This window comes from Saccopteryx bilineata, chromosome 3 (assembly GCF_036850765.1).
Source record: "Saccopteryx bilineata isolate mSacBil1 chromosome 3, mSacBil1_pri_phased_curated, whole genome shotgun sequence".
In the NCBI taxonomy this organism is placed as follows: Eukaryota; Metazoa; Chordata; class Mammalia; order Chiroptera; family Emballonuridae; genus Saccopteryx; species Saccopteryx bilineata.
The window spans coordinates 306540059-306558123 of NC_089492.1; the positions used below are offsets into that span (position 1 = coordinate 306540059).

At 45.6% G+C, this 18065-nt stretch overlaps 1 long non-coding RNA gene across 1 annotated transcript; it reads right to left on the reverse strand.

Moving 5' to 3' along the window:
- Positions 1-1351: 1351 nt before the first annotated feature.
- LOC136332055 (uncharacterized) lies at positions 1352-16423 on the reverse strand. Its single transcript, XR_010730584.1, has 3 exons — positions 16338-16423; positions 11687-11896; positions 1352-1550 (listed from the first exon to the last, which is right to left on the reverse strand). It is a non-coding gene; the product is annotated as an uncharacterized lncRNA (long non-coding RNA).
- Positions 16424-18065: the final 1642 nt, after the last annotated feature.

Here is an 18065-nt window from a genome sequence, read left to right on the forward strand (position 1 = left end):
GGTTAGGCTTCAGCGTTATTTCGTTAACTCTAGAAAACTTCACAAGGACTATGGTTAGTGCCTTAGTTGCTCTAGTATCATTGAGATGAGTTTCTGGGAGCTCTAGATTCCCTGGCAGGAGTCCCCACTGAGAACTCAGTGCCCTGTCCACACCTCCTTTACGTGCTGGGGTCTACGTGGACTGCGACAAATTGGGGGGTTCTGAGAAGGCCCATTTATTTTTCACAACCACCCGGGGCACAGGGGTGTCTGGCCTGTGGACATCCCCCCCAGGGGACAGCTGGTGGTACAGCAATGTGCACGGGATGGGCACTATTCCCGGAGCAGGGCTGCTCTCTCCCCACTATACACAGGGTAACAGGGAGGCCCAGAGAGTGGATCCTTTGCCTATCTTCAGGGATACTGTCGGAGATGTGGGATTTAAACCCAGGCTGAATGGCGTCAAGTCTGGGGAGCCTGATCCCTGATCTCTGCTTTTGGCTTCTGGCCCAGCTTTGGGGCTAAAAAAAATACCCACTCATTCTCATACACCTGGTCCACCTTTGCGTCCTGTTCTAAACTGCCTACCCCCAGACGACAGGCCACAAAAATGAGCAAACACTAAAAAGCAAGGCTTTATTATATTATTAAACATTTGAACCTACAATAATGATGAAGTGTTTTAATAATGCAGATTCTTTAAAGGGTTTGATATGTGCCTATAACATTGTACATACAAAAATACAGAATTTTAGAAATTAGGAAATATTTTTTCAGTATTGAAAACAATTGCCTGGCCTGTGGTGGCGCAGTGGATAAAGTGTCGACCTGGAAATGCTGAGGTCGTCGGTTCGAAACCCTGGGCTTGCCTGGTCAAGGCACATATGGGAGTTGATGCTTCCAGCTCCTCCCCCCTTCTCTCTCTCTGTCTTTCTCTCTCTCTATCTCTCCCTCTCCTCTCTAAAATGAATAAAAAAAAGAAAAAAAAAGAAAACAATTATTCCATAAAGCAAGAGTTTTGTCTAGGTCCTTGCCTGTTGGCTCAGTGATAGAGGGTCGGCCTGTTGTGTGGATGTCCTGGGTTCAATTTCCAGTCAGGGCACACAGGAGAAGCGATCATCTGCTTATCCACCCACCCCCTCCTCCTTTTCTCCCTCTCTCTCTCTCTCTCTCTCTCTCTCTCTTTTCTCCTCCCGCAGCCATGGCTCAATTGGTTCGAGTGAATCAGCCCCGAGTGCTGAGGATCGCTCTATAGAGCCTCCACCTTAGGCGCTGTAATTAGCCCCGTGTGAGCATGGCCACAGATAGGCAGAACATTGGCCCCAGACGAGGGTTGCCAGATGGATCTTGATAGGGGTGCATTCGGGAGTCTATCTTCCTCCTCTCATTTGGAAAAAAAAAAAAGAAATAAAAAAGTTACATTTAGCCTGACCTGTGGTGGCGCAGTGGATAAAGCGTCGACCTGGAAATGCTGAGGTCACTGGTTCGAAACCCTGGGCTTGCCCGGTCAAGGCACATATGGGAGTTGATGCTTCCAGCTCCTCCCCACCTTCTCTGTCTCTCTCTCCTCTCTCTCTCTCCTCTCTAAAATGAAGAAGAAAAAAAAAGAGTTACATTTGTTATGTAAGAGGTACAAATGAGGGACACTGCAACATAACTCTGTTGCTTCACTGTCCAATCTGTTAAAGGAGAGCAGTCCATATTCATATAAGAAATAAGCAAATCATATGAGCACTAATTTTACTAAAAACTTCTCAGTACTAAAAACACATCTGCAAAAACACTTGCTATGAATCCTTACAAAAATGCAACTGAAATTTTTGTGTGGATGTCCTGGGTTCAATTTCCAGTTCAAAAATGCAACTCTTTTCAGCAGAGAGAGCACAACAAACTTATTTAAAATGCTAAAACTAATAAAATTTAAACAACCCAACAGTTTGCTAGGCTTGCAGAAATGGAACCTTCAAACACTGCTTACAATCAGTTTATACCACAATTTGTTAGATTCTTTAAAATTTAAACATTAATTTATGACAAATGTCCACACTGTGAACATTCCTATAAAGTTTAACTTAGACAAATGGCTACTTAGAATTTCCTCAGTGCCCTTACACTGAAAAAGACAACACCACATTCCCTAAATTCTAAGCATTTCCAGAGTGTGAACTATCCAATGTCAAGAGGCATAATTTGATGGTTAAATAATTTCCCACATCCTTCTTATGCTTGAGACCTTTGACCGGCGTGAACTATCTGATAAGAGGCTATAGCACCTGGAAAAGACTTCCCACATTCAGTGCCCTCAAAAGGTCTTTCTCTTGTGTGATCTCTCCAATAGCAAAAATTATGGCTATGAAAAAAACATTTCCAACATTTTTTTGCACCCAAAAACCTTAATACTGTATGACCTCTCTGATGACAAGAAAGGCCATTGTACTGGTAAAAGATTTTCTATTCACAGGTCTCAAAAGGCATTTCTACAGTGTGAAATCTTTCATGATAATGACCGTTTCTATTTGGACAAAGATCTCTCACATAACTACAGGCAGAAGGCCTTTCTCCTGTGTGTCTCTGATGATAACAAAAGCCAGTGTTACCGGTACATTTCCCACAGTCACTGCAGTCAGAAAGCTTTTCTCCCTTATGAACTCTCTCGTCAAAAGCAATAGAGTTTTTTCCAAAAGATTTTGCACTTTCTCCTGTGCGAACTCTCTGATGATAATGGAGGCGAGGGCTGCATGTACAAGATTTCCCACATACACTGCATTCATAGGCCTTCCTCCAGGATGACCTCTCCAGTGTTTTCTGAGGTTACTACTTGCGGTAAAACTTTCCACACTCACTGCACTCATAAGTCCTTTTTCCTGTGTGAACTGTCGCATGACAACAGAGGCCACATGTTCTGGTAAAATATTTTCTACACCCACCGCACACAAAACACTGCCTTTCATTGCAGATACCCTGGTCCTCCACACGAGGGTGTTTGCGGACAATGACTTTCTTGCTTTTTCTCCAGGTGAAATGATTTTTTTCTTCTTTGAAAAGTCACTCCAGACACAGAAATTTTATTTGGCCTGTTCCCTGATTTGAGTGGCTTTTTGCTGGAGATTTTCTGAGATGGTCAGGAAGTTCCTCAAGTCTCCAGCAGTAAAAGCTTTCCTTGCTATAAAGCAATTGAAACTCTTTCCAAGAGAGGCCCTGTCCACTCCGCATATAAAAGGTTTCTCCCTCCTGTGCTATTCCTGGTGCTGGTGATCATTTGCACCGAAATAAAATTGTTTTGCACATGCCCCACACCTCAAGAGTTCCTGCCTAAACCGTGTTTCCTGCTGCTCAATAAAGTGAAAACTCTCTCTCAGGAGAGAGTTTTCAAGACTGGTCCACAACTCCCATGGGGGGGGGGGCATTTCTGGGAAGACAGAGCTACCGTGGGATTCTCTGCCTCCAACTCTCACAGAAACGTTCTGCTCAGTGGGTGCCTCCACAGCCTCTGCTCCACAGCAGCACCTTGGGCACAAAGAAATGCTCATGAAAGAGATTCTGATCTCATGGGGAAGGGTTCACCTCATCACAAACGTCCATCTGTCACATCTATGCAAATAAGATAGAATAATTTCTGCCCTAGCTGGTTGGCTCATCGGTAGAGCGTCGACCCGGAATGTGGAAGTCCCACGTTTGATTCCCGGCCAGGGCACACAGGAGAAGCACCCATCTGCTTCTCCACCCCTCCCCCTCTCCTTTTTCTCTACCTCTCTCTTCCCCTCCCACAGGCAAGGCTCCATTGGAGCAAAGCTGGCCCGGGTGCTGAGGATGGCTCCATGGCCTCCGCCTTAGGTGCTAGAATGGCTCCAGCTGCAACAGAGCAACGCCCCAGATGGGCAGAGCATTGCCCTCTGGTGGGCATGCCGGGTGGATCCTGGTCAGGCACATGCAGGAGTCTGTCTCTCTGCCTCTCCGCTTCTCACTTCAGAAAAATACAAAAAACAAAAAACAAAAAAAAGATAGAATGAATTCAAGACATTGAATTCAAGTGACTTAGACTCTGAGGAAATGACTTTCGTACAATATTCAACCCTGAAGTTTGAACTTTCACCAATGGCAGGACACACACATAAACGAAACAGAGAACAGAGGCAGGGTTTACAGTGGTTGCTCTGCCAGTGGCTCCTGCAGAACCATCTGCTGCTGACATGAGGCTGTGTAGAAGAACGTGACTGTGCCCAAAGCCAGGAAAATCAACCACAGCAGAACAGACACTGTTCAAGGTCAAGACAAGTGTATCTATGCACATCTTCACATGCAGTGAGCATGGACTGCGGGTGGAGGGCAGTAGAGAGCCTTGCGAAAGAAACGGTTGAGGGGCAGACCTACAGAGGTGGAGATCATCCAAGAGCTAGAATGCTAAGTACAAATGGTAATTTCTAGGACTGACTAGTTGGCAAAGTGTCAACAATGGGGAAAAACAAGTGGATTGGGGCGTGGGCATCAGCGATGGTAACAAAGCACTGTTGTTATAGCCTCGGTTCCCAGTTATGATCTTAACAAAGAGCTAATGTTAAATTTTCACCAACTGCCACTGATCAAGGCAAGATTCCCTCAGTCCACCCTGCCATGGATAGAGTCATGTCCCTCCTATGATGCACGAAGAATTCTTCCTCTTAACTCCCAATTGAGTCATTACATGGGATGTAGATAATCTACTTTTCAAGAGAAAAACTGAAGAGAGGGATGCTCAGCATGATGGTAGACGAACACCACACCTAACAGTCCCCAGAAAAAAGACCTACGTCAGTGACATCAGAAAAATGGCAGAAAGGAGATACCAGAATTCATACCCCCTCCATGAACACATAAACACCTATCCATGAACAAAAAAAAGCCATGGGAAGACGAATGACTCCAATTAAGGTAGCAATGGAGCCCCCTGGCCTGTGGTGGCACAATGGATGAAAAGATGACCTGGAATGCTGAGGTTACTGGTTTGAAACCCTGGGCTTGCCTGGTCAAGGCACATATGGGAGTTGATGCTTCCTGCTCCTCCCCCTTTCTCTCTCTCTCTCTCTCTCTCTCTCTCTCACACACACACACACACACACACAGATTCTTCCTCCTTCTCTCTCCTTCTCCTCTCTCAAATGAATAAAAACAACAATGCAGGGGAGCAAGAAAAGGAGAACTGTACAGAAAGGATGACTGCAGAGAGACTGGGTGTGCAAAAATGTGTGGAGATGGCAAGGGTCATAAAACAAGGGTGGTGGCCCAGGCTGGTTGGCTCAGTGGTACAGCGGTGGCCCAGCATGTGGAAGTCCTGGGTTCGATTCCCAGCCAGGGCACACAGGAGAAGCGCCCATCTGCTTCTCCACCCCTCCCCCTTTCCTTTCTCAATGCCTCTCTCTTCCCCTCCCGCAGCCAAGGCTCCACTGGAGCAAAGTTGGCCCTGGGCGCTGAGGATGGCTCTGTGGCCTCTGCCTCAGGCGCTAGAATGGCTCTGGTTGCAACAGAGCGAAGCCCTAAAGGGGCCCCCTGGTGGGCATGCTGGGTGGATCCCGGTTGCGTGCATGCGGAAGTCGATCTGTCTGCTTCCCCACTGCTTCTCACTTCAGAAAAATACAAAAAACAAAAAACAAACAACCAGGCAGTGGCACAGTGGATAGAGCGCTGTCCTGGGACATAGAGGAACCAGGTTTGAAACCCCAAGGTCACCAGCTTGAGCATGGGCTCATCCCGCTTGAGCACAAGCTCACCAGCTTGACTGCAGGGTCCACTGGCTTGAGCATGGGATCATAGACATGACCCTACGGTCACTGGCTTGAGCCTAAAGGTAGCTGGCTTGAGCAAGGGGCCACTTACTCTGATGTAGCCTGTGAGGGACAGGCTGTAAACTAACAAAGTCTTATGACCCAGCAATTCCACTTCTGGGAATACATCCAAAGAAACCCGAAACCCTAATTTGAAAGACTGTATGCACCCCTATGATCACTGCAGAGTTACTTACAATGACCAAGATTTGGAAGCAGCCTAAGTGCCCATCAGCAGTGCTCATCCACATTCCTTGCTTGACTGGGTTTCTAAAGGCAATCTATATTCCCTTCCTGTTACCCTTTGTTAGAGGAACTGCTAGTTAAGATGTTATGTATAACTTTATGTGGGAGACTTCCTCGCTAAAGTTCCAGCCTCCTTGCTAAAGTTTCTGGTAATACCCAAGCAGCCAGCTGCTTTATTCTCTGCACTTTAAAATAAAGTTGTTCGTGAGTGTCTGGGCCTTTGGTAGGTCACCAGCCTGCATGCAAGAACCTCCTAATCCCATCCTTTTTCTCTCTGTGTTTATTTCTTAATCCTTCACCATTCTCATTCAGGACTGAACCTGGTTTGCAACAATAGCCCTGGGTCAAGGCACATGATGAACAACTAAGGTGCCGCAATGAAGAACTGATGCTTCTCATCTCTCTCCCTTCCTCTCTCTCTGTCCCTATTTGTTGGGGACTGAAATATACACAGGGTATTTTACAATTTGAATATATCTTGAGGACAGAGGTGCTGGGTCCAACTCCCCACCTCACCTGCCTAGTTAACAAAGAGCTATACCTGATTCTCACTTGTCCCACCCACGTTCCCTGGAAGAGGCTGGAAGCTAGTTTCTTATTGGTGTAAAGTTAGATTTGAATGGTATGGTGGGGGTTGTCTTTGAGTTGTCTTGGAAACTTAATTGAATTGCTAATGGACCACATTTTTTCCATAAATAAAGACGGATGCGCTTCTGGGGGCCACCACTGCACCGATCAGGAACAGAAGTAACTATTCCCGAACCCATCTGTATGTATATATCTTTAAGTCTCTGTCTATTCAATTTCATACCTTTCCCCAGTGGAGTCTCCGGAATAGAATTGTCACAGCTGGCTCGTGACACCTATCTATCCCTCTCTCTGTCTCTGTCACACACACAAAAGAAACCCCAGGAAACACTGTTGCTGGATCCCCCTGAGCCCCTGCAACATCTGAAAACTCTCTAGAGGACACATCACAGGACACTGTAGAGTTCAGAGGCATGATTCCAAGACGAATCCTCTTGGCCACAGCCTTTCCAAAGGTAGAAAAAGAATTCAGTATTTTCCCAGAAGAGCTTGCACCTAAAATTCCAAAAGCAATGCTACCAAAGCCACTGAGGACCCTACATTCTCTGCTACTCCGACCGCAGCTCACGGAGCAGCAAAGTGAAGGGGCTGCTGGGACTTCTCTGGACCCCCAAACACAACACCCTACGCAGTCAGAACCCTGCATCTGTGCGGCAACACCCTATGCAGTGAGAACCCCTGCATCTGTGCGCAGACGGAGCTTTTTCCTTAACCAGAATTAGTTCATACAGTTCAAGGAACTGGTTCAGCAAATGTATAGGCATCATTATTAGAGTAAAAGAAATATGAGAAATAAGCCTACCAAAAGAACATCATAATTTTCCAAAATTATGAATACGAAAAAAAATTGGAGATAGACAAATAGCTGGAATCAAAATTCAAAATATTTCATTTTAACAACCTCGGTGAGCTACAAGAGAACACAAATGGAACGCAGCATGATACAGAAACCAATACCGGGAGAAAAAGAGAAGTTCAGAGAGGCAGAAATCAGAAAACAGAATCAAACAGAAACTCGTTGAGTTGAAGAATACATGCATAAAGTAAAAAATGTAATAAAAATTTTCAAAAAAACACATGACCAAGCTGCAGAAACAATAGGTGATTTCAAATACAGATATTTGAAATCATCCATGTAGGAGAGAATACAAATAAAAAAGAAGTGAAGACAGCCTAGCTGAATTACTGAACATCATCAAGCTAACCGATATTTGTATTATGGACCTCCCAGAAAAAGATGAGAAAGAGAGAGAGAGAGAGAGGGAGAGAGAGAGAGAGAGAGAGGAAAGAAGCAAGGAGAAAAATAGCAAGAGAGGTAAAAAATAGAAAACTTATTTAAAGAAAGAAGCTGAAGACTGACTTCTGAAGTCTAATTAGCAATTTTTCAATTTCATGATTCTCAGCAGTCCTTGTAAAGATTCAACGCAAAGAGTTCACCAAGAGACATTATAATGCAAGTGTCAAAAATAAAAGCAGCCTGGGCCCTGGCCGGTTGGGGCTCAGTGGTAGAGCATCGGCCTGGCGTGTGGAAGTCCCGGGTTCGATTCCCGGCCAGGGCACACAGGAGAAGCGCCCATTTGCTTCTCCACTCCTCCCCCTCTTCTTCCTCTCTGTCTCTCTCTTCCCCTCCCGCAGCCAAGGCTCCACTGCAGCATAGATGGCCCGGGTGCTGGGGATGGCTCTGTGGCCTCTGCCTCAGGTGCTAGAGTAGCTCTGGTCACGACAGAGCAACGCCCCGGAGGGGCAGAGCATCGCCCCCTTGTGGGCGTGCCGGGTGGATCTTGGTCGGGCGCATGCAGGAGTCTGTCTGACTGCCTCCCCGTTTCTAGCTTCAGAAAAATAATAAATAAATAAATAAATAAATAAATAAATAAATAAATAAAATTAAATAAAAGCAGCCTGACCAGGCAGTGGCACAGTGGATAGAGCATCAGACTGGGATGCTGAAGACCCAGGTTCGAGACCCAGAGGTCGCCAGCTTGAGCACGGGCTCATCTGACTTGAGCAAAGGGTTACTCGGTCTGCTGATGGCCCGTGGTCAAGGCACACATGAGAAAGCAATCAATGAACTAAGGTGTCGCAATGTACAACGAAAAACTAATGATTGATGCTTCTCATCTCTCTGTTCCTGTCTGTCTGTCCCTGTCTATCCCTCTCTCTGACTCTTTCTGTGTCTCTGTAAAAAAATAAAAAAAAATAAAAAAAAATAAAAAAAGAAAAAACACCTGACCTGTAGCAGCACAGTGGATAGAGCATTGACCTGGAATGATGAGGCCACTGGTTTGAAACCCTGGACTTCCAAGTCAAGACATGTGAGAAGCAACTACTATGAGTTGAGGCTTCCTGTTCCCCCTTAGCCCCTTTCTTTCTCTCTCTAAAAAAAAATTAAATAAATAAATAAAATCTATAAAAATAAATAAAAAAAAATAATACGAGCAAGCACATAGTAAGACAGCACAAAAAGAAAAAAAACTCCTGTCACACAAAGGAAACAATCCCATAACAATAAAATAAGTATTCTCAATAGCTCAGCTGATTCAAGCATTGGTCCCAGACGGGGGTTGCCGGGTTGATCCTGGTCGGGGCGCATGCGAGGGTCTGTCTCTCTATCCCCTCTCCTCTTACTTAAAAAAACAAGAATAAATATTCTCAGCAGAAACTATTCAAGCTAAAAAAAAAATCAAATGATACACTCAAAATACTAAAAGTAAACAACTACCACCCAACAATATTATAACCAGAAAACCTGTCCTTCAGACACAAGAGTAAAGACTTTTCTAAACAAACAAAAGCTGAGGAAGTTTGATGCTACTCAACCTGACTTCTTAGAACTGTCAAAGAATGTTGTTGAAACTAAAAGAAATGGTTACTGAATAAAAATACAAAAACAACCTGACCAGGTGGTGGCGCAGTGGATAGAGCATCGGACTGGGATGCCGAGGACCCAGGTTCGAGACCCTGAGGTCGCCAGCTTGAGTGCGGCCTCATCTGGTTTGAGCAAAAGCCCACCAGCTTGAACCCAAGGTCGCTGGCTCCAGCAAGGGGTTACTCAGTCTGTTGAAGGCCCGCGGTCAAGGCACATATGAGAAAGCAATCAATGAACAACTAAGGTGTTGCAACGCACAATGAAAAACTACTGATTGATGCTTCTCATCTCTCCGTTCCTGTCTGTCTGTCCCTGTCTATCCCTCTCTCTGACTCACTCTCTGTCTCCATCTCTGTAAATAAATAAATAAATAAAAAATTAAAAAATTAAAAAAAAATTAAAAATACAGAAACATAGGAAAGTGTAAAACTCACTAGCAAAGCTGAGAATGGAATCCAATTCATAATACATAATACTGTATTGGTGTAGTATACATTAAATAATTCGATTATAAAGGCTAAAAATTAAAAGCATTAAATATGATAGCAGCCACAATAATTTGTTAATAGATTCACCCAATGAAAAGAAGTGAACTGTGACATCAAAAACAAAATGCTGTGGTATGGGGGAGATACAAGGGTGAAACATATATATGCAATTGCAGCTTTTTTGAGCCTAAAATAAGACTTTTAAGAGTATGAGGTGTGTGATATAATCCTCCTGGAAATAACAAAGAAAAACCTATATAATAGATACACAAAAGAAAAAGGAATCAAAGCAGACCACTAAAAAAATTGTCAAATCTTGGCCTGACCTGTCCTGTGGTGGCGCAGTGAATAAAGCGCCGATCTGGAAATGCTTAGGTCGCAGGTTTGAAAACCTGGGCTTGCCTGGTCAAAGTACATATGGGAGTTGATGCTTCCAGCTCCTCCCCCCTTCTCTCTCTCTCCTCTCTCTCCCTCTCTCTCTCTCTCTCTCCCCTTCTCTCTCTCCTCTCTACAAATGAATAAATAAAATTTTAAAAAAATTAAAAAAAATGTCAAATCTTAAAATAAGACAGCAAGAGAAGAATAGAAACAAACGAATTACAAAAAAAGAAAACAATGAAGATCTCAAGAGCAGGTTAAGGTATAGGTTCTTCTGACAAGATCCAAGAGCTGTCACTCCTCCCAGGTGAAGTTCACAGCCACACTGTGATATCAGGAATTCTGGTACAACACGCTGTTCAATAGTGTGATGTCCTCTTAGGTGATACAGAAGACACTGACCAAGTGGTGGAGCACTGGATAGAGCATCAAGCTGGGACCCCGATGACCCAGGTTTGAAACCTCAAGGTCGCCAGCTTAAGCAAGGGGTCACTGGCTCAGCTGGAGCCACCTGGTCAAGGCCCATATGAGAAGCAATCAATGAACAACTAAGGCACCGCAACTACGAGTTGATGCTTCTCAATTCTCTCCCTTCCTCTCTCTCTCAAAATAAATTATACAGAAGAAATGTTAGTTTTTCTGCTCATTTTCACTTTATAGGCTCCACGTATATAGGAAGTAGTTTATTTTAATACACTGTTGATAATCATATGCCTAGTAAAATAATATTTTATACCAATGTCACCCCAATAAATTTACTTTTTAAAAAATATTTTGTAGCCTGACCAGGAGGTGGCGCAGTGGATAGAGCGTCAGACTGGGATGCAGAAGACCCAGGTTCGAGACCCCAAGATCGCCAGCTTGAGCGTGGGCTCATCTGGTTTGAGCAAAAATTCACCAGCTTGGACCCAAGGTCGCTGACTCAAGCAAGGGGTTACTCGGTCCGCTGAAGGCCCATGGTCAAGGCACATATGAGAAAGCAATCAATGAACAACTAAGGTGTTGCAATACGCAACGAAAAACTAATGATTGATGCTTCTCATCTCTCCGTTCCTGTCTGTCTGTCCCTGTCTATCCCTCACTCTGACTCTCTCTCTGTCTCTGTAAAAAAAAAAAAAAAAGAATTTGTAATTGTGCATTGTTATTGGTGCATTCATTCAACTAGATGTTTCTATAATGTAAAAGTTAAATGTTCTTGTTACCTAGAAACACCACATTCATAGATTTGAGAAACAAAGAAGATACATACATAAACACACACACTTTTCAGATGTATGGTTTTTTACAATCCTCTACAAATCCATTAATGAGGAAAGGAACAGATAAAACAGACCCAAAGTCACCTGAGTCTGGAGCATTTTCTTCTGTTCTCTGAAAACAGCCGGCAATGAGGAGGCTCTGTCTTGGTGTGATGTGGGTCTGCTCTAAATTTCGGCTCAGAAACCTGTGTTCAGTCAGGTGTGTCCCCAGAAATGCTGACCCCAACAGTGCCGAGTCTTCCTGCTTCATATGATGCTACTGCTCCTGCTGTCAGTTGTAAGAAATGCCCGAACCTGCAGAAAAATTTTGTGAGTGTATTTAAGCCAAACTGATGGCACTTGCCAGGAAGCAAAATAACTACAGATTGAGAAAAACGATAGGGAAAATGGTAGTTTTGCACCTTATTTTATACATTAGACTCAAAGGAGAAGACATAAGGGTGTTATATGAAGTCCATTGCTGATTGGTTCGGGAAGTGGGGTAAAACAAAGGGGGGTAAATATCTGGGACTGGATTAAAAGGGAAAGAAATAGACAGGTACTTCCTTTACACAGGTCGGTATAGCATAGGTAAGTTAATTAACATAACAATATAGAGGCTCTGTGGTCTCTCACTCGCGTGGAATATTGTGCCTTGACAGTGTGGGAAAAATAAAATTAACCTGACATTCCAAAGGTATTTTATCCTAAGTCAAAAAAACAATGGGCAGCCTAAGTTAAGGTAAAGATTGACCTTGGTCAAGGAAGATACTGGCCCTGGAACAAAGCTACCTGCCATGACTGGCCAGAAGGTCAGTTAATTAAGGGCAATCCAACATTGTTACTTTTGCCCTCTGTGTTTGTAGGGCCAGCCATGCAGGTCTCCCCTGAGTTTCCCAGGTTTAATAGAGTGGTTTTCAACCACAGGACCTCAAGCCGATCTGACAAAGTTGGTGCCAGTCTACAAAAGTTAGCCACTCTGACGCTGTATAAAGATTACTGACCGAATGATTTTAGTCAAATTTGCCTACACTCAGGGTGATTTCCGCCTTAGTGATCTCGGATATAATTTTCCTATTTTACTGGGCTCATGTAAAAAGGTTGAAAACCACTGATTTATTATGTGGCCCCTTTTTAGTCTACACTTGGGACACAGAGCTGTGGGTTGAGAAAATTCAAGGAGTGGTACATTTCCTCAGGGACCTGATGCTGCAGGGCTTATGGTCACAGTGCACTTAGCATGGCTGGTGCGCCCTTTTTGGTCTCCTGGAAGGGTAATAAAGCCTTAGGTCGATGGGTTTTTTGGGGTTATTTTTTTTTGGTATTTTTTTCTGAAGCTGGAAACGGGGAGAGACAGTCAGACAGACTCCCGCATGCGCCCGACCGGGATCCACTTGGCACGCCCACCAGGGGAGAAGCTCTGCCCACCAGGGGGCGATGCTCTGCCCCTCCGGGGCGTCGCTCTGCCGCGACCAGAGCCACTCTAGCGCCTGGGGCAGAGGCCAAGGAGCCATCCCCAGCGCCCGAGCCATTTTTGCTCCAATGGAGCCTCAGCTGAGGGAGAGGAAGAGAGAGACAGAGAGGAAGTGGGGGGGGTGGAGAAGCAAATGGGTGCTTCTCCTATGTGCCCTAGCGGGGAATAGAACCCAGGTCCCCCGCACGCCAGGCCGACGCTCTACCACTGAGCCAACTGGCCAGGGCCTGGGTATTTTTCTTAAGTGAGAAGTGGGGACGCAGAAAGACAGACTCCCACATGCGCCCGACCGGGATCCACCTGGCATGCCCACCAGGGGTTGATGCTCTGCCCATCTGGGCTGTTGCTCCCTTGCGGCCACAGCCATTCTAGTGCCTGAGGCAGAGGCCATGGAGCCATCCTCAGCACCCAGGCCAACTTTGCTCCAATGGAGCCTTGGCAGTGGGAGGGGGAGGGAGAGAGAGAGAGAGAGAGAAAGAGAGAAGAGAGGGGGAAGGGTAGAGAAGCAGATGAGCGCTTCTCCTGTGTGCCCTGGCCAGGAATCGAACCTGGGACTTCCACAAGCTGGGCGGATGCTCTACCGCTGAGCCAACCAGCCAGGGCCATGCCTTAGGTTCTTAATGTGGTTCAGGTATCCCTCTAATCCAGTGGTTCTCAAAGTGTGCGCCAGGGAGCACTGGTTGCTCCCTAGAAGATTTCCAGGTGCATCCTATGGCATTCCAGAGAAATATGTGCCTGTTGGGGATCAAAAAACCAACAGGGTTTTTGGAGTTTAGATTTTTGGGGGACAGAGGTGTGGGGAATTGGCTGAAAGCTGACAGTCTGCCCAACCCCCCACCTCACTTGCCTGATTAGGTTGCAAATGACTGTTAAGTTGTGGTGCTGGACTGTTTACACCCTATGTTTCCTGCAGAGACTGGAGGTAAGTTTCTTCTATCCTTTGTTTGGTGTAAAGTTACAATTATAGGCATGGTGGGGGTGTTCTGCGCTCAACACAATTAAGAGTAAAAAGAGAGGAATTCTTCAATGTATTAATGAGAAAATGAGAGTTTGCCTTTCAAATATATGCCCAAACATTGAAGAAATCGCTAGGACACATCAGGCTCATGTTTCTCATAAACACAAGAATGAAAAAACTTAACACATCTGTACCGGGACCTGCCGAATTTACTAAATCTTACTAAGAATGTATCTCTCTATATATAAAGATAACTTTTTTGTCATTTTTAAATTTTTTAACCCTTCTTTTTTATGAATTCTAAAAAGCATAACTCAAAAAATGTAACATAAAAATGTTTTGTAATGTCAGAATAAATTTAATTTTGTCATATTTATTTCATTTAATTACCATAAAAGCACACTTGGACTTTATATATTTTTTCTTTAATATTTGACTTAATTATTATAACATATTTCTCAGAAATTTGTATATAGTGCGCCTACAATTATTTGTAGGATTTTAAATGCACCCCAACTTCAAAAAGTTTGAGAACCACTGCTCTAATCTATGGAGTTTAGGGGGAGAGATTGTGAAAGGTGAGGGAAATGACATTGTATGGGCAGAATAATTTTTCCTTCTTCTTTCCTAGATTCTTTGGCTGCTGTAATAATTAAATTGATACAACAGATTAACAGGGGAAAAAAAGTTAATAACATATATACCTCCTGTATTCATGGAAGAGACCCATGAAACTGGAGTAACTGGACAAAATGCCAGAAGCCATCAAATGAAATAACACCTTCACCTAAAGTCTAAAGATGTTGGGGCACAGAGTCAGAGAGGGGAGGTTTCCAGGAAAAGCACAGTAAACAGGGGAATGTTGTTCTGCAGACATAAGGTGGGCTTGGTACAGTGAGGGAGACACCCATACAGACTGGACTGCCCTTACAAGTGTAAATGCCCTTCTCAAGGGTTAACTTCTACCAGGTTTTCTGAGCTTCCCCCAGAGTGGCAGTTTCTTCACATTAACCAGCCTACAATAACCAATATCCCCATGAGACATAGTATTAGTAGGGTGGCAAAAGGCTCTCCTTCAGGATCAAAGAATTACATATTTAAAAGGGAAAATGTGCCTGACCTGTCCTGACCTGTGGTGGCGCAGTGGATAAAGCGTCAACCTGGAAACACTGAGGTTGCCGGTTCAAAACCCTGGCTTGCCTGGTCAAGGCACATATGAGAGTTGATGCTTCCTGCTTCTCCCCCTTCTCTCCCCCCCCCAAACGAATAAATAAATAAATAAATTTAAAATATATATATTAAAAAAAAGATAAAAGAGAAAATGCTCTCCAGAAATGATTAACAGATGTTCACAAATATATTATAGCTGGCTAGAACTGCGCTATAAACCTAACTAAGCACATTTCACAGTAATTCAATCCATAGCAATAGGAACTGGAACCACCACGGATAAGAGGTACCAAGACTTCCTGTTACACTGGCCATTGGGTCACCTTGACAGAGGGATGGATGGTTAATAAAATGGAGACTCCGTTAGCAGGGAAAAGGGTATGAATGTATCAATATGTCAGGCAAATAAGCAACAGTGTCTGCTGTTATATATCTAAAGGTGAGTGGATACGTTGACATTGTTTACTTTGCAGACCAAAACATCTGTGTCACAACGACCCAATTCTTCCTTGCAGCGCGATGGTGCTACAGAGCGCACAGGACAAACGGCCCTCACCTGTTTAGCCCCTGGGTCTGTAGTCTCAGCTGCTGGTTAAAAAGCAGATGAAGTGACACGAGTGTCCGAGTCCCCACCGACTTCTCTCCCCAAAGCAGCCGAGTTCATGACCTGAACCGAACCCCGGGGTCCTGGGGCGTCCAGAGCTCCCCCCTCACCGTCCTCCCCGGACCAGGCACTGACCACACTTTCTTACTCATCGGAACCCGGGCCGGACACGCGCTGACCCAGCGTCACCGAGTCCGCACTCCATCCCCAACCCGACCCTGACACCGCGATGGAACCAAATGCCACCGGCTCCTCCTCGGAGCGGGGAGACCTGCAGAACCCCGGCCCCTGACAGGGAGACGGGGACGTCATCTCCGCCGCCTCTCGTCCGCCACCGACCCCGGGCCCCTTGACCAGACAGGCGCGTCCGGTCCCCTCACATCGCTCACCTCCCGGTGCCACCCGGTTCCCCTGCACGACTCCACCTGGGCGCCTCCTCCGACCCCGGGGTGACTCCGTGCTCCACACACCCCCTCGTCCCCATGTCACCCTGTGAGACACAGACATTCTCCTGTGACGGAAACTCCCGGGGAGGACGCCGCACACTGACCTGACTTTCTCCCCACACCCAAAACGCAGCCTTTCCGAGAACCAAGTTAGCGTCTGCTGCAGTACCGCTGAGTCTACGTGGCGGAGGGAATGTGTGGCTTTTGAAAATACGCGGGCAACAATTTCCGGGATTCTGAGCAATATGTCCGCGCTCACAGCGCTACGGCGCCGTGGGAGCCGCCATGTTGGGGCACCCAGCCGCCGTACAGAAGGCAGTGCCGTGGGGTGGGGGCTGGAACCAGGGCTGGTGGAAGGAAGGTGAGGAGGTACTTGAAAATATCTCCTTTTCTCGCACTTCCGCTCTTGGGGAAAGTGGGTAAATTATCAGAGCTTAGAGATGCGAACACGGTGCAGGCTTAAGTTACTTTTAACGGTATGGGCAGAGAAGTACTGCAGCCCCGGAATGTATTCTCCAACATATCTGTTTCCAAACGGACAGCTGGGAGTTCAGGTGTGAGTTCAGCAGCGGAGGCGGCCCTCCCTGAAAGGGACAGATCTAATTAATGTCTGGTAGACGGACACCCACGGGTAGTTCTGGCCAGAAGCTTTATATTTACATATATATTTTAATTGATTTGGGGGAAGGGGTTTAAAGAGAGAAAAACATCGACTTGATTCTCCATGCTTTCATTTTTTTAAGTGCTCAGGCAATTAATCATGTCTCCTGATTTTTAGGAAGGAAAATATAATAAACTCATCCACTATCTTGATTTGAAAGAGAGGAAATTTTTAAAATACCTGATGTCTCATTTTAGTGATGACCCCATGATGGGAGTGTATACAAAACCCCATGTTCCATGTTCCTTGTACATTAGAAAACAAAATAATATAACCCAGTTAAACGGTAAATGCTGACTGTTGCCTGACCTGTGGTGGCGCAGTGGACACAGTGTCCACCTGGATCGCTGAGGCTGCCAGTTTGAAACCTTGGGCTTGCCTGGCTAAGGCAGGTACAACAAACAATGAACAGCTAAAGTGAAGCAACTGTTATTTGATACTTCTCTAAATATATATATATATATATATTTTTTAGTAAGAGGAAGGGAGGGGCCCTGGCCAGTTGGCTCAGCGGTAAAGCGTCGGCCTGGTGTGCGGGGGACCCGGGTTCGATTCCCGGCCAGGGCACATAGGAGAAGCGCCCATTCGCTTCTCCACCCCACCCCCCTCCTTCCTCTCTGTCTCCCTCCCCCCCCCCCCCCCCCCCCCCCCCCCCCGCAGCCAAGGCTCCATTGGAGCAAAGATGGCCTCTGCCCCAGGCGCTAGAGTGGCTCTGGTTGCGACAGAGCATCGCCCCCTGGTGGGCAGAGCGTCGCCCCTGGTGGGCGTGCCGGGTGGATCCCAGTCGGGCGCATGCGGGAGTCTGTCTGTCCCCGTTTCCAGCTTCAGAAAAATACAAAAATGAAAAAGAAAAAAAAAAGAGGAAGGGAGGTACTTCCACATGCTCTCTGACCAGGATCCACCCAATAACCCCCATCTGTGGCCTATGCTGGGACCAACCCAACCACTGGCTGCAGGAGGGGAAGAGGAAGAGAAGGAGGGGGAGAAGGAGGAAAAGAGAAGCAGATGGTCACTTCTTTTGTGTTCCCTGATGGGGAATTGAACCGGACATCCATATGCTGGGCTGATTATCCACTGAGCCAACCAGCCAGGGCCAATAAAAATCTTAAAAAAAAAAAAAAGGTAAATGTTGAGTGTAAAAACAGGTTATATAACTCACAATTACAAAATA